Here is a 12372-nt window from a genome sequence, read left to right on the forward strand (position 1 = left end):
GCAGTGCCAGCTACACGTGACATGCCCCCCAGCAGTGCCAGCTACATAAATGGCCACACAGTTCCAGATGGATAAATGCCCCCACAGCGCAGATATGCCCCCACAGTGCCACATACATTAATGCCCTCACAGTGCAAGATATGCCCCCACAGTGCAAGAAATGTCCCCACAGTGCAAGAAATGCCCCCACAGTGCAAGAAATGCCCCCACGGTGCCAGATACATAAATGCCCCCACGGTGCCAGATACATAAATGCCCCCACGGTGCCAGATACATAAATGCCCCCACGGTGCCTGATACATAAATGCCCCCACGGTGCCAGATACATAAATGCCCCCACGGTGCCAGATACATAAATGCCCCCACGGTGCCAGATACATAAATGTCCCCACGGTGCCTGATACATAAATGCCCCCACGGTGCATGATACATAAATGCCCCCACGGTGCATGATACATAAATGCCCCCACGGTGCCTGATACATAAATGCCCCCACGGTGCCTGATACATAAATGCCCCCACAGAGCCAGATAAATGCCCCCACAGTGCCAGATATGTCCCCACAGTGCCAGATATGCCCCCACAGTGCCAGATATGCCCCCACGGTGCCAGAAATGCCCCCACAGTGCCAGATAAATGCCCCCAGTGCCAGATAAATGCCCCCACAGTGCCAGATAAATGCCCCCACAGTGCCAGAAATGCCCCCACAGTGCCAGAAATGCCCCCACAGTGCCAGATATGCCCCCACAGTGCCAGATATGCCCCCACAGTGCCTGATATGTCCCCACAGTGCCAGAAATGCCCCCATAGTGCCAGAAATGCCCCCACAGTGCCAGATAAATGCCCCCACAGAGCCAGATAAATGCCCCCACAGAGCCAGATAAATGCCCCCACAGAGCCAGATAAATGCCCCCACAGTGCCAGAAATGCCCCCACAGTGCCAGAAATGCCCACACAGTGCCAGAAATGCCCCCACAGTGCCAGAAATGTCCCCACAGTGCCTGATATGCCCCCACAGGGCCAGATATGTCCCCACAGTGCCAAATATGCCCCCACAGAGCCAGATATGCAATGCCCCCACAGTGCCAGAAATGCCCCCACAGTGCCAGAAATGCCCCCCACAGAGCCAGAAATGCCCCCACAGTGCCAGAAATGCCCCCACATAACCAAAAATGCCCCCTGTGTGCCAGAAATGCCCCCACAGTGCGGATCTCCCCCCCCCCAAAAAAAAAAAATACCTGCGGCGCTGGGGAGGAGTACTGCTGTCCGCCTGTGTGGGAGCGCTGGCGGGCGGGAGGCCGGGCGAGTGAGCCTGAGCCTGGGTCCGGGCTGGCGGGCGGGTGGGCGGCCACTTGTGCAGGCGGGCTATGCGCGGCGCCGGCGTCTGACGTTAGATACCGGCGCCGCGCAGCGCGCATACACAGCGCGACCGCCAAATGCTGCAGCAGCACACACACAGGGCCGGCTCCAGCATCGAATATGGCGGCGCCAGCGCGTGGCGCCCATTAAGGGTGGCGCCCTGCGCGGCCGCTCTATTCGAACATGCCTAGAGCCGGCCCTGATGCCAGCAGTCCTCATTCAGCTCAAAGTGAGCACCCAATTTGAAAGAAAGAAAGCAGATTTTTCACCAGGCTTCCCCTTGCTATAAGCATGGTTTGTACTCTTTTCCATGTGCTCCCAGATCTTTCAAGCAATTAGTATGGTCAAGAAAGTTCTGCTTGAAAAGAAACAGACATTTACTGTCATTGTTATACAAATAAACTTACATTAAAGCTAACAAGAAAGCACACTCGTTCTGTCTTTAAACTGATAAAAGAAACCCCAATAATATGGGGCATGCAAAAATTGAGATAAAACTCAGTTTTGCTCCTCTCCACGGAAATCTTTAATAAAAGGCGAAATATTTGTTAGTTCTGAAGAGAAACCAGAGCATGACCAAGATTCCACCTGTCGCCTGAGTGCCATGCCAGCAGTCCTCATTCAGATCAAAGTGAGCGCCCAATTTGAAAGAAAGCAGATTTCTCACCTGGCTTCTCCTTGCTATAAGCATGGTTTGTACTGTATTCCATGTGCTCCCAGATCTTTCAAGCAAGTAGCATGGTCAAGAAAGTTCTGTTTGAAAAGAAACAAACATTTACTGTAATTTCTATGCAAATGAGCTTTCATTAAAGCACACTCATTCTATCTTTAAACCGATAAAAGAAACCCCAAAAAGATGGGGCATGCAAAAATTGAGGTAAAACTCAGTTTTGCTCCTCTCCACGGAAATCTTTAGTAAAAGGCGAAAGATTTGTTCGTTCTGAAGAGAAACCAGAGCATGACCAAGATTTTCATCTGAAAATATGTGTTCTCCCTGCAGTTGTTGTCCCCAGATGAGAGTTCCCTTGTGCTGCCTCAGTTGAATCTCCTTTACTTGACAGAGATGTGCCTGAGCAGCGGCCCTCCCCAGCCCTATCCCAAATCATTCTTATTTTGCATAGGAGATACCATGGTCATGAAGATTGTTCTCCCAGGGTGAGGTTCATTCATTGCATTCTGGGTATGCTGACCCCTGTGATTTCCCCAAATGTGGGAAACTCGACTGCATTATTTGTGGTAGTGGGGGACTGTGTTTGTGCTTTCCTCTGGTCAGCTCTGGTAAAAGTCAGATTTCTTTGTCTCAGATCTTCCTCTAGCCTTGTTCTTCTTTCGAGAGTTCCCTTGTGCTGCCTCAGTTGGATCTCCTTCACTTGACAGGGGGTGCCCGAGCAGCAATCCTCCACAGCTCTAGCCCAACTCCTACTTACCTGCCAGGTGAGATACTATGATCTTCACTGTTAGGGCAATCAGGATGTGGAATTCCCTGCCAGGGAAGGTGGTAATGGTGGACTCTGTAATTGGATTTAAAAAAGGAATGGATACATTTCTGAATGAAAAAGCTATCCAAGGTTATAATACTTAAAATATCAACATGGTTAATCCGGGGGTAACATGAGTTATAGTAGCTAACTAGTCATAAAACATTATTCAGCAAGTATGTAGAATCATCACAACTTAAAACAGGTTGAACACGATGGGCAATTTGCCTCTATTCAACCTCAAAAACTATGTTACTATATGTTACTATATTACTATGTTACTGTAGTATACAGAAAACCAAAATGCAATGAACAGTGATAGTGAGCACTGATGAGGATACTAGAACTGACACTGAGCAGCAAGATGCAGCACTGGACTATTAGTAATGTACTGTAGTATGCTGAGCACCACAATGCAGCACAAGACAATGAGCAGTGATACTGAGCACTGATGAGGATACTACTGAGAACTGACACTGAGCAGGAGAGACACACTACTAGTATTACTGAGCAGCAATAAGTAACCACTGATACTGAGCACTGATATTGAGATTTCCACTGAGAGAACATAGCCACGTCCATTCCGCTCTATCTTCAATGCACGAGTAAAAATGGCGGCAACGCGCAGCTCTTTATATGGAATCCGAATCTCGCGAGAATCCGACAGCGGGATGATGACATTTTCCCTTTTTCAGGTTTTCCGAGTCAGGCGGGAACAACCGAGCCTGCCTCGGACCAGTGTAAACAACGTGGAGTTCGTGGGGAATTCGGTTCTCGGAGAACCGAACCCGCTCCTCTCTACCTTATACCTATCAATTTTTTTATTTTCAATCTAAGCCCCTGCAGTTTTCTGTAAGCATCTGCTTCGCTATGATGATCAACAAGTCACAAGGGCAAACACTCAGGGCTTGAGGCGTAGATCTTAGGACCAGCTGCTACAAGCATGGCAGAGGTGTCACTATCACTGGTGACACCCAGAGAGGTGGTGAGGGAGATTGTAATGCAGTGCGCGCAGATAAGCAGCGCAATGGTAAAAAGGAGGCATGGTTTCATAGGTAGGGGCGTGGCCTGGTGGCCTGAATCTACATTTTGTTGCTCCGGGTGTCCCGGGGGTTGGGGGCTGCACCCGGGGACTAGTGTGTGAGCGGTGCTGGCTCCTGCACAGTGAAAGGGCATGGCCACCCAGCATGACGCCTCCCTTCTTGACCATGCTGTAATTGCAGTCGCACTGCAGTTCAGCGTGATCATAAAAAATGATGTAGCCTCCTGCTGGTGCAGACTGTATGTGCGCGCAGGAAGCCGCCACCATTTTTGTGATCACAGCGGCTGAATGTGATGTCATACAGCCGCTGTGACCACGCCCCCTGTGTCTCCTCCGTTGCAGACCCCATTTTGAAGCCTTGCCCCCGCACCGCTCCATCCCTGACTTGGAAATGGAATGTTGCTGACCCACCTATCCCCCCCCCCCGCCCCGATTGACAGGCAGAGGCGATCGCATTCTCTGCGGGGTGCCACAGAAAATGCAGGCACATGCGTATGCTCTTAGCAATTTTTGCAGTTGGATCGCTTATTGTGATTGCAATCCAACCTGAATCAGGCCCTATTACCTATCACAATGCGCTGCGGGCAGTACAAAATTGGGTTAATATAGGAGAAAAACCCCCAGACCTGTGCTCCTTAACTGTACCTGGTGGCTAGTGGAGCGGCTGCCCAGTAATCAGTGTCCACGCCAGTGCGCACACGGTCCACCCCCTACGGCCACGCTCCCCTTCATCAGCGGCCTCGTGATCCGGAAGGGTGGTGTGTGTGTGACTGACCTTAGGATGAAACCGGAGCCTCCGCTGCAGTGACCCAGCAACCAGGGCATGGGAGTATACAGCGCCGCTGGGAGTGATGAAGCTGCAGTAAAGATGTCTATTAGACCTAGCCTGCTGCAGCCCTTGTAGATTCTCATAAAACAAGTTCTTCTTTTCTTGTCAAAATTTATAGCTAAGAATAGGCTGCCTGAGGCAGGCCCCTGTTAAGTGGCCTGCTACTGAAGGCACCAACTACAAACTGAGCTCCCTGTTCATGGAAGCGGGGTTATAGAGGAGAATGCACTGAGCATCTTGGGAACAGTCAAAAGCTTTGAGCCGGTTGGTGCCTCAGATCAAGATCCTACTCTACACCCCAATGTGAATCCTTGTGGAGTCCAGTGTACCCCACAGAAGAAATTAATGTGTCACACCCATTGGCAGCAACCTTAGAATAGCTGCTGACGGGCACAATTGAGAATGGAAGGGGGGGGGGGGGACATTTGAATCCAGCACATAAATGCAATTCAAATATGTAATTTGTACCTTCCTATTTTAAAATATAATGGATGAACCTCACCATGTGAGAACAATCTTCATGATCAAGAGATCTCATATGCAAAATAAGTATGAGTTGGGATAGGGCTGGGGAGGGTGGCTGCTCGGGCAGCCCCTCCCCCGTCAAGTTAAGGAGATTCAACTGAGGAAGCACAAGGGAACTCTCGTCTGGGGACAACAACTGCAGGGAGACCACATCTTTTCAGATGAACATGGGAGGGCGGAAGGCTGCCTAATACTGAAGCACCATCAAATATCAAACCATATGCAACATCAAGTACAAGCATTCCTGGGGGAAGGTCTGCAGCAGACGGATTTGCATACAGTGATGTTATCCAAGCAGTGGGCCAAAGTTGGCTGGAACCCTCATCTGCATATGAAAAGAGAAAAGGGGCGTGCAGGGCATGGCGGCCTTTTGCAGTGCTTGGATGACCCCTAGTTCTCATTAAACACCCACACCCTCCTTTGGTGTGGGGCTCATGTTGGCCATGCCCCATCCCCTGAAGCATTCAAGCTGATTTCTTGCAGCAGCTGGGCACTGTAACAGCTCCAGAGCTGTTCTGTAAGGCAAGTAAAAGGGTGTGGGCCCTGCAGCACCACCTGTAGTTCGCATTGTGCGTTGGAAGGCACAAAGTAAGCAGACGGGAGGAGAAGTCAGGATAGTGCGCAAGGGCATCCTTTTCTCTTAGTCCGTAGAGGATGCTGGGGTCACATTAAGAACCATGGGGTATAGACGGGATCCGCAAGAGACATGGGCACTTTAAGACTATCAAAGGGTGTGAACTGGCTCCTCCCTCTATGCCCCTCCTCCAGACTCCAGTTATAGGAACTGTGCCCAGGGAGACGGACATTTCGAGGAAAGGATTTATTGTTAAACTAAGGTGAGCATCTTACCAGCTCACACCTTAAGCATGCCGCAGAACGTGGCATTCAACAGAACACAAGCCAACGGCATGAACAATTGCAGCAAAAAGCTGACCAGAACCATAACACAACATGTGTATAACCACAAGTAATAACTGCAGACACAGTATGGACTGGGACGGGTGCCCAGCATCCTCTACAGACTAAGAGAAAAGGATTTACCGGTAGGTATTAAAATCCTATTTTCTCATACGACCTAGAGGATGCTGGGGTCACATTAAGAACCATGGGGTTATACCAAAGCTCTTGAACGGGTGGAAGAGTGCGTACGACTCTGCAGCACCGAATGACCCAACTTGAGGTTATCATCGGCAAGGATGCAGTGGCGTTAATGTTTCCTGGTGTCAACCTGTATTATTTCAGTAGATATTGAAATGAGGATGCATCTTGCTGCCTTTCCAATGAAGCAAGTTTAATTTAGTAATAGGTGAAAAACCATCCCTACAAAGATGTTAATCAGATACTTGGCTTTGTGGACACTTTTCAGAGAACAAATTAGTTAGCATAAAAATAAAGCCAGAAAATGAAGAGCTGTTTAATCACTCAATTGGATTTTTCTGCCAGCATATTTCATTTTCTCTGCAACCCACTGCTAAATTGTGCTTCCTAGCTGTTTTTTGATAAAATCACTTAATCAAATCTAACTCTGATTACATCAGAGTAGGCCAGGTACCCTACACCATAAGAGGGGGTTTGAAATTTTGACTTGTCTACTTAAAGATCACCAAAATCTGATGACAAGGTCAATAACATCCCTGGGTGGGATTGAACCACCAACCCTTTGGTTAATAACCAAACACACTAACCGATTGCACCACAGAGACACTTTGCAAAAGTACATACTGACAAAGGCTAATAAGCATTCATCTAGAACAATTCCTAGAAAACTTTAAAAAGTCAATAATCTGGAGAGATTTTGTAAGATGTTTCTTCCATCAACCAATGAAGAAACGCATTGGTACTTTCCCATGATGAGTGAGTGCTTCAGGATCTCTAGCACTTACATGTGCAGCAGAGTACTGTAATGGAAGCATGCTGGGTCCATAACCCAGAGGTAGGCAGATTGAAACTATCCTCTGCTATATGCATTTTTTTTTGTTCATTAAAGTAATCCAAAACTGGGATTGATATTTTAGCTTTTATTTTTACTTAAAGTACAATAACTTTTACCATTTTAATTTGTTTTAATAGTATATTGACAGTATTGTTTTCTTTCAAAAATCCAATTAATTTTCTTTACCCGATTATTAAAATGGTAACTGACAAAAACAAACTACATTGTCACCAGAAGAGCAATACAAAATGTACAAGTGATATATTAAAATCATCTTTCCAGCTTGAATTTCAATGATGCATTGGGGCAACGATTTTGTGAGAAACATCTTCACCCTTAAATAAAGATTTTCTTAATTCCTTACCTGTGTGCTAATTAGATATCACCTTGTTTTCACATTAAACAGACTTCCACATGAGAAAGCAGCAAGGATGCAGTGGCGTTAATGTTTCCTGGTGTCAACCTGTATTATTTCAGTAGATATTGAAATGAGGATGCATCTTGCTGCCTTTCCAATGAAGCAAGTTTAATTTAGTAATAGGTGAAAAACCATCCCTACAAAGGTGTTAATCAGAGACTTGGCTTTGTGGACACTTTTCAGAGAACAAATTTGTTATCATAAAAATAAAGCCAGAAAATGAAGAGCTGTTTAATCACTCAATTGTATTTTTCTGCCAGCATTTTTCTTTTTCTCTGCAACCCACTGCTAAATTGTGCTTCCTAGCTGTTTTTTTTATAAAATCACTTAATCAAATCTAACTCTGATTACATCAGAGAAGGCCAGGTACCCTACACCATAAGAGGGGGTTTGCAATTTTGACTTGTCTACTTAAATATCACCAAAATCTGATCACAAGGTCAATTACGTCCCTGGGTGGGATTGAACCACCAACCTTTTGATTAATAGCTGAACACACTAACCGATTGCGCCACAGAGACACTTTGCGAAAAGAATATACTGACAAAGACTAATAAGCATTCATCTAGAACGTTTCCTAGAAAAACTTTAAAAAGTCAATAATCTGGAGAGTTTTTGTAAGATGTTTCTTCCAGCAACCAATGAAGAAACACATTGGTACTTTCGCATGATGAGTGAGGGCTTCAGGATCTCTTGCACTTACATGTGCAGCAGAGTACTGCAATGGAAGCATGCTGGGCCCATAACCCAGAGGTAGGCAGATTGAAACTATCCTTTGCTATATGCATTTTTTTTTTGTTCATTAAAGTAATCCAAAACTGGGATTGATATTTTAGCTTTTATTTTTACTTAAAGTACAATAACTTTTACCATTTTAATTTGTTTTAATAGTATATTGACAGTATTGTTTTCTTTCAAAAATCAACTTAATTTTCTTTACCCTATTATTAAAATGGTAATTGACAAAAACAAACTACATTGTCACCAGAAGAGCAATACAAAATGTACAAGTGATATATTAAAATCATCTTTCCAGCTTGAATTTCAATGATGCATTGGGGCAATGATTTTGTGAGAAACATCTTTACCCTTAAATAAAGATTTTCTTAATTCCTTACCTGTGTGCTAATTAGATATCACCTTGTTTTCACATTAAACAGACTTCCACATGAGAAAGCAGCAAGGATGCAGTGGCGTTAATGTTTCCTGGTGTCAACCTGTATTATTTCAGTAGATATTGAAATGAGGATGCATCTTGCTGCCTTTCCAATGAAGCAAGTTTAATTTAGTAATAGGTGAAAAACCATCCCTACAAATATGTTAATCAGATACTTGGCTTTGTGGACACTTTTCAGAGAACAAATTAGTTAGCATAAAAATAAAGCCAGAAAATGAAGAGCTGTTTAATCACTCAATTGGATTTTTCTGCCAGCATATTTCTTTTTCTCTGCAACCCACTGCTAAATTGTGCTTCCTAGCTGTTTTTATAAAATCACTGAATCAAATCTAACTCTGATTACATCAGAGAAGGCCAGGTACCCTACACCATAACAGGGGGTTTGAAATTTTGACTTGTCTGCTTAAAGATCACCAAAATCTGATAACAAGGTCAATTAAGTCCCTGGGTGGGATTGAACCACCAACCTTTTGGTTAATAGCCTTACACACTAACTGATTGCGCCACAGCGACACTTTGCGAAAGTACTTACTGACAAAGGCTAATAAGCATTCATCTAGAACGATTCATAGAAACATTTTAAAAAGTCAATAATGTGGAGAATTTTTGTAAGATGTTTCTTCCATCAACCAATGAAGAAACACATTGGTACTTTCCCATGATGAGTGAGTGCTTCAGGATCTCTTGCACTTACATGTGCAGCAGAGTACTGTTATGAAAGCATGCTGGGTCCATAACCCAGAGGTAGGCAGATTGAAACTATCCTCTGCTATATGCATTTTTTTTTTGTTAATTAAAGTAATCCAAAACTGGGATTGATATTTTTGCTCTTTTATTTTTACTTAAAGTACAATAACTTTTACCATTTTAATTTGTTTTAATAGTAAATTGACAGTATTGTTTTCTTTCAAAAATCCAATTAATTTTCTTTACCCGATTATTAAAATGGTAACTGACAAAAACAAACTACATTGTCACCAGAAGAGCAATACAAAATGTACAAGTGATATATTAAAATCATCTTTCCAGCTTGAATTTCAATGATGCATTGGGGCAACGATTTTGTGAGAAACATCTTCACCCTTAAATAAAGATTTTCTTAATTCCTTACCTGTGTGCTAATTAGATATCACCTTGTTTTCACATTAAACAGACTTCCACATGAGAAAGCAGCAAGGATGCAGTGGCGTTAATGTTTCCTGGTGTCAACCTGTATTATTTCAGTAGATATTGAAATGAGGATGCATCTTGCTGCCTTTCCAATGAAGCAAGTTTAATTTAGTAATAGGTGAAAAACCATCCCTACAAAGGTGTTAATCAGAGACTTGGCTTTGTGGACACTTTTCAGAGAACAAATTTGTTAGCATAAAAATAAAGCCAGAAAATGAAGAGCTGTTTAATCACTCAATTGGATTTTTTTGATAGCATATTTCTTTTTCTCTGCAACCCACTGCTAAATTGTGCTTCCTAGCTGTTTTTATAAAATCACTGAATCAAATCTAACTCTGATTACATCAGAGAAGGCCAGGTACCCTACACCATAACAGGGGTTTTCGAAATTTTGACTTGTCTACTTAAAGATCAACAAAATCTGATAACAAGGTCAATTATGTCCCTGGGTGGGATTGAACCACCAACCTTTTGGTTAATAGCTGTACACACTAACTGATTGCGCCACAGCGACACTTTGCAAAAGAACATACTGACAAAGGCTAATAAGCATTCATCTAGAACGTTTCCTATAAAAACTTTAAATAGTCAATAATCTGGAGAGTTTTTGTAAGATGTTTCTTCCATCAACCAATGAAGAAACACATTGGTACTTTCCCATGATGAGTGAGTGCTTCAGGATCTCTTGCACTTACATGTGCAGCAGAGTACTGTTATGAAAGCATGCTGGGTCCATAACCCAGAGGTAGGCAGATTGAAACTATCCTCTGCTATATGCATTTTTTTTTTGTTAATTAAAGTAATCCAAAACTGGGATTGATATTTTTGCTCTTTTATTTTTACTTAAAGTACAATAACTTTTACCATTTTAATTTGTTTTAATAGTATATTGACAGTATTGTTTTCTTTCAAAAATCCAATTACTTTTCTTTACCCGATTATTAAAATGGTAATTGACAAAAACAAACTACATTGTCACCAGAAGAGCAATACAAAATGTACAAGTGATATATTAAAATCATCTTTCCAGCTTGAATTTCAATGATGCATTGGGGCAACGATTTTGTGAGAAACATCTTCACCCTTAAATAAAGATTTTCTTAATTCCTTACCTGTGTGCTAATTAGATATCACTTTGTTTTCACATTAAACAGACTTCCACATGAGAAAACAGCAAAGATGCAGTGGCGTTAATGTTTCCTGGTGTCAACCTGTATTATTTCCGTAGATATTGAAATGAGGATGCATCTTGCTGCCTTTCCAATGAAGCAAGTTTAATTTAGTAATAGGTGAAAAACCATCCCTACAAAGATGTTAATCAGATACTTGGCTTTGTGGACACTTTTCAGAGAACAAATTTGTTATCATAAAAATAAAGCCAGAAAATGAAGAGCTGTTTAATCACTCAATTGGATTTTTCTGCCAGCATTTTTCTTTTTCTCTGCAACCCACTGCTAAATTGTGCTTCCTAGCTGTTTTTTTTATAAAATCACTTAATCAAATCTAACTCTGATTACATCAGAGAAGGCCAGGTACCCTACACCATAAGAGGGGTTTTGCAATTTTGACTTGTCTACTTAAATATTACCAAAATCTGATCACAAGGTCAATTACGTCCCTGGGTGGGATTGAACCACCAACCTTCTGATTAATAGCTGAACACACTAACCGATTGCGCCACAGAGACACTTTGCAAAAAGTACATACTGACAAAGACTAATAAGCATTCATCTAGAACGTTTCCTAGAAAAACTTTAAAAAGTCAATAATCTGGAGAGTTTTTGTAAGATGTTTCTTCCAGCAACCAATGAAGAAACACATTGGTACTTTCGCATGATGAGTGAGTGCTTCAGGATCTCTTGCACTTACATGTGCAGCAGAGTACTGCACTGGAAGCATGCTGGGCCCATAACCCAGAGGTAGGCAGATTGAAACTATCCTTTGCTATACATTTTTTTTTGTTCATTAAAGTAATCCAAAACTGGGATTGATATTTTAGCTTTTATTTTTACTTAAAGTACAATAACTTTTACCATTTTAATTTGTTTTAATAGTATATTGACAGTATTGTTTTCTTTCAAAAATCCAATTAATTTTCTTTACCCGATTTTTAAAATGGTAATTGACAAAAACAAACTACATTGTCACCAGAAGAGCAATACAAAATGTACAAGTGATATATTAAAATCATCTTTCCAGCTTGAATTTCAATGATGCATTGGGGCAACGATTTTGTGAGAAACATCTTCACCCTTAAATAAAGATTTTCTTAATTCCTTACCTGTGTGCTAATTAGATATCACCTTGTTTTCACATTAAACAGACTTCCACATGAGAAAACAGCAAAGATGCAGTGGCGTTAATGTTTCCTGGTGTCAACCTGTATTATTTCCGTAGATATTGAAATGAGGATGCATCTTGCTGCCTTTCCAATGAAGCAA

The 12372-nt window shown here is 42.6% G+C and overlaps 3 non-coding genes across 3 annotated transcripts; 1 reads left to right on the forward strand and 2 right to left on the reverse strand.

Moving 5' to 3' along the window:
* Window positions 1-1817: 1817 nt before the first annotated feature.
* LOC135025995 (U5 spliceosomal RNA) lies at window positions 1818-1933 on the reverse strand. The gene has a single exon (XR_010222666.1). It is a non-coding gene; the product is annotated as a U5 spliceosomal RNA (small nuclear RNA).
* A 270-nt stretch (window positions 1934-2203) lies between these two features.
* On the reverse strand, window positions 2204-2319 carry LOC135025976 (U5 spliceosomal RNA). Its single transcript, XR_010222647.1, has one exon. It is a non-coding gene; the product is annotated as a U5 spliceosomal RNA (small nuclear RNA).
* A 144-nt stretch (window positions 2320-2463) lies between these two features.
* Window positions 2464-2627, forward strand: LOC135026022 (U1 spliceosomal RNA). The gene has a single exon (XR_010222691.1). It is a non-coding gene; the product is annotated as a U1 spliceosomal RNA (small nuclear RNA).
* Window positions 2628-12372: the final 9745 nt, after the last annotated feature.

This window comes from Pseudophryne corroboree, unplaced genomic scaffold, assembly GCF_028390025.1.
Source record: "Pseudophryne corroboree isolate aPseCor3 unplaced genomic scaffold, aPseCor3.hap2 scaffold_429, whole genome shotgun sequence".
Lineage (NCBI taxonomy): Eukaryota > Metazoa > Chordata > Amphibia > Anura > Myobatrachidae > Pseudophryne > Pseudophryne corroboree.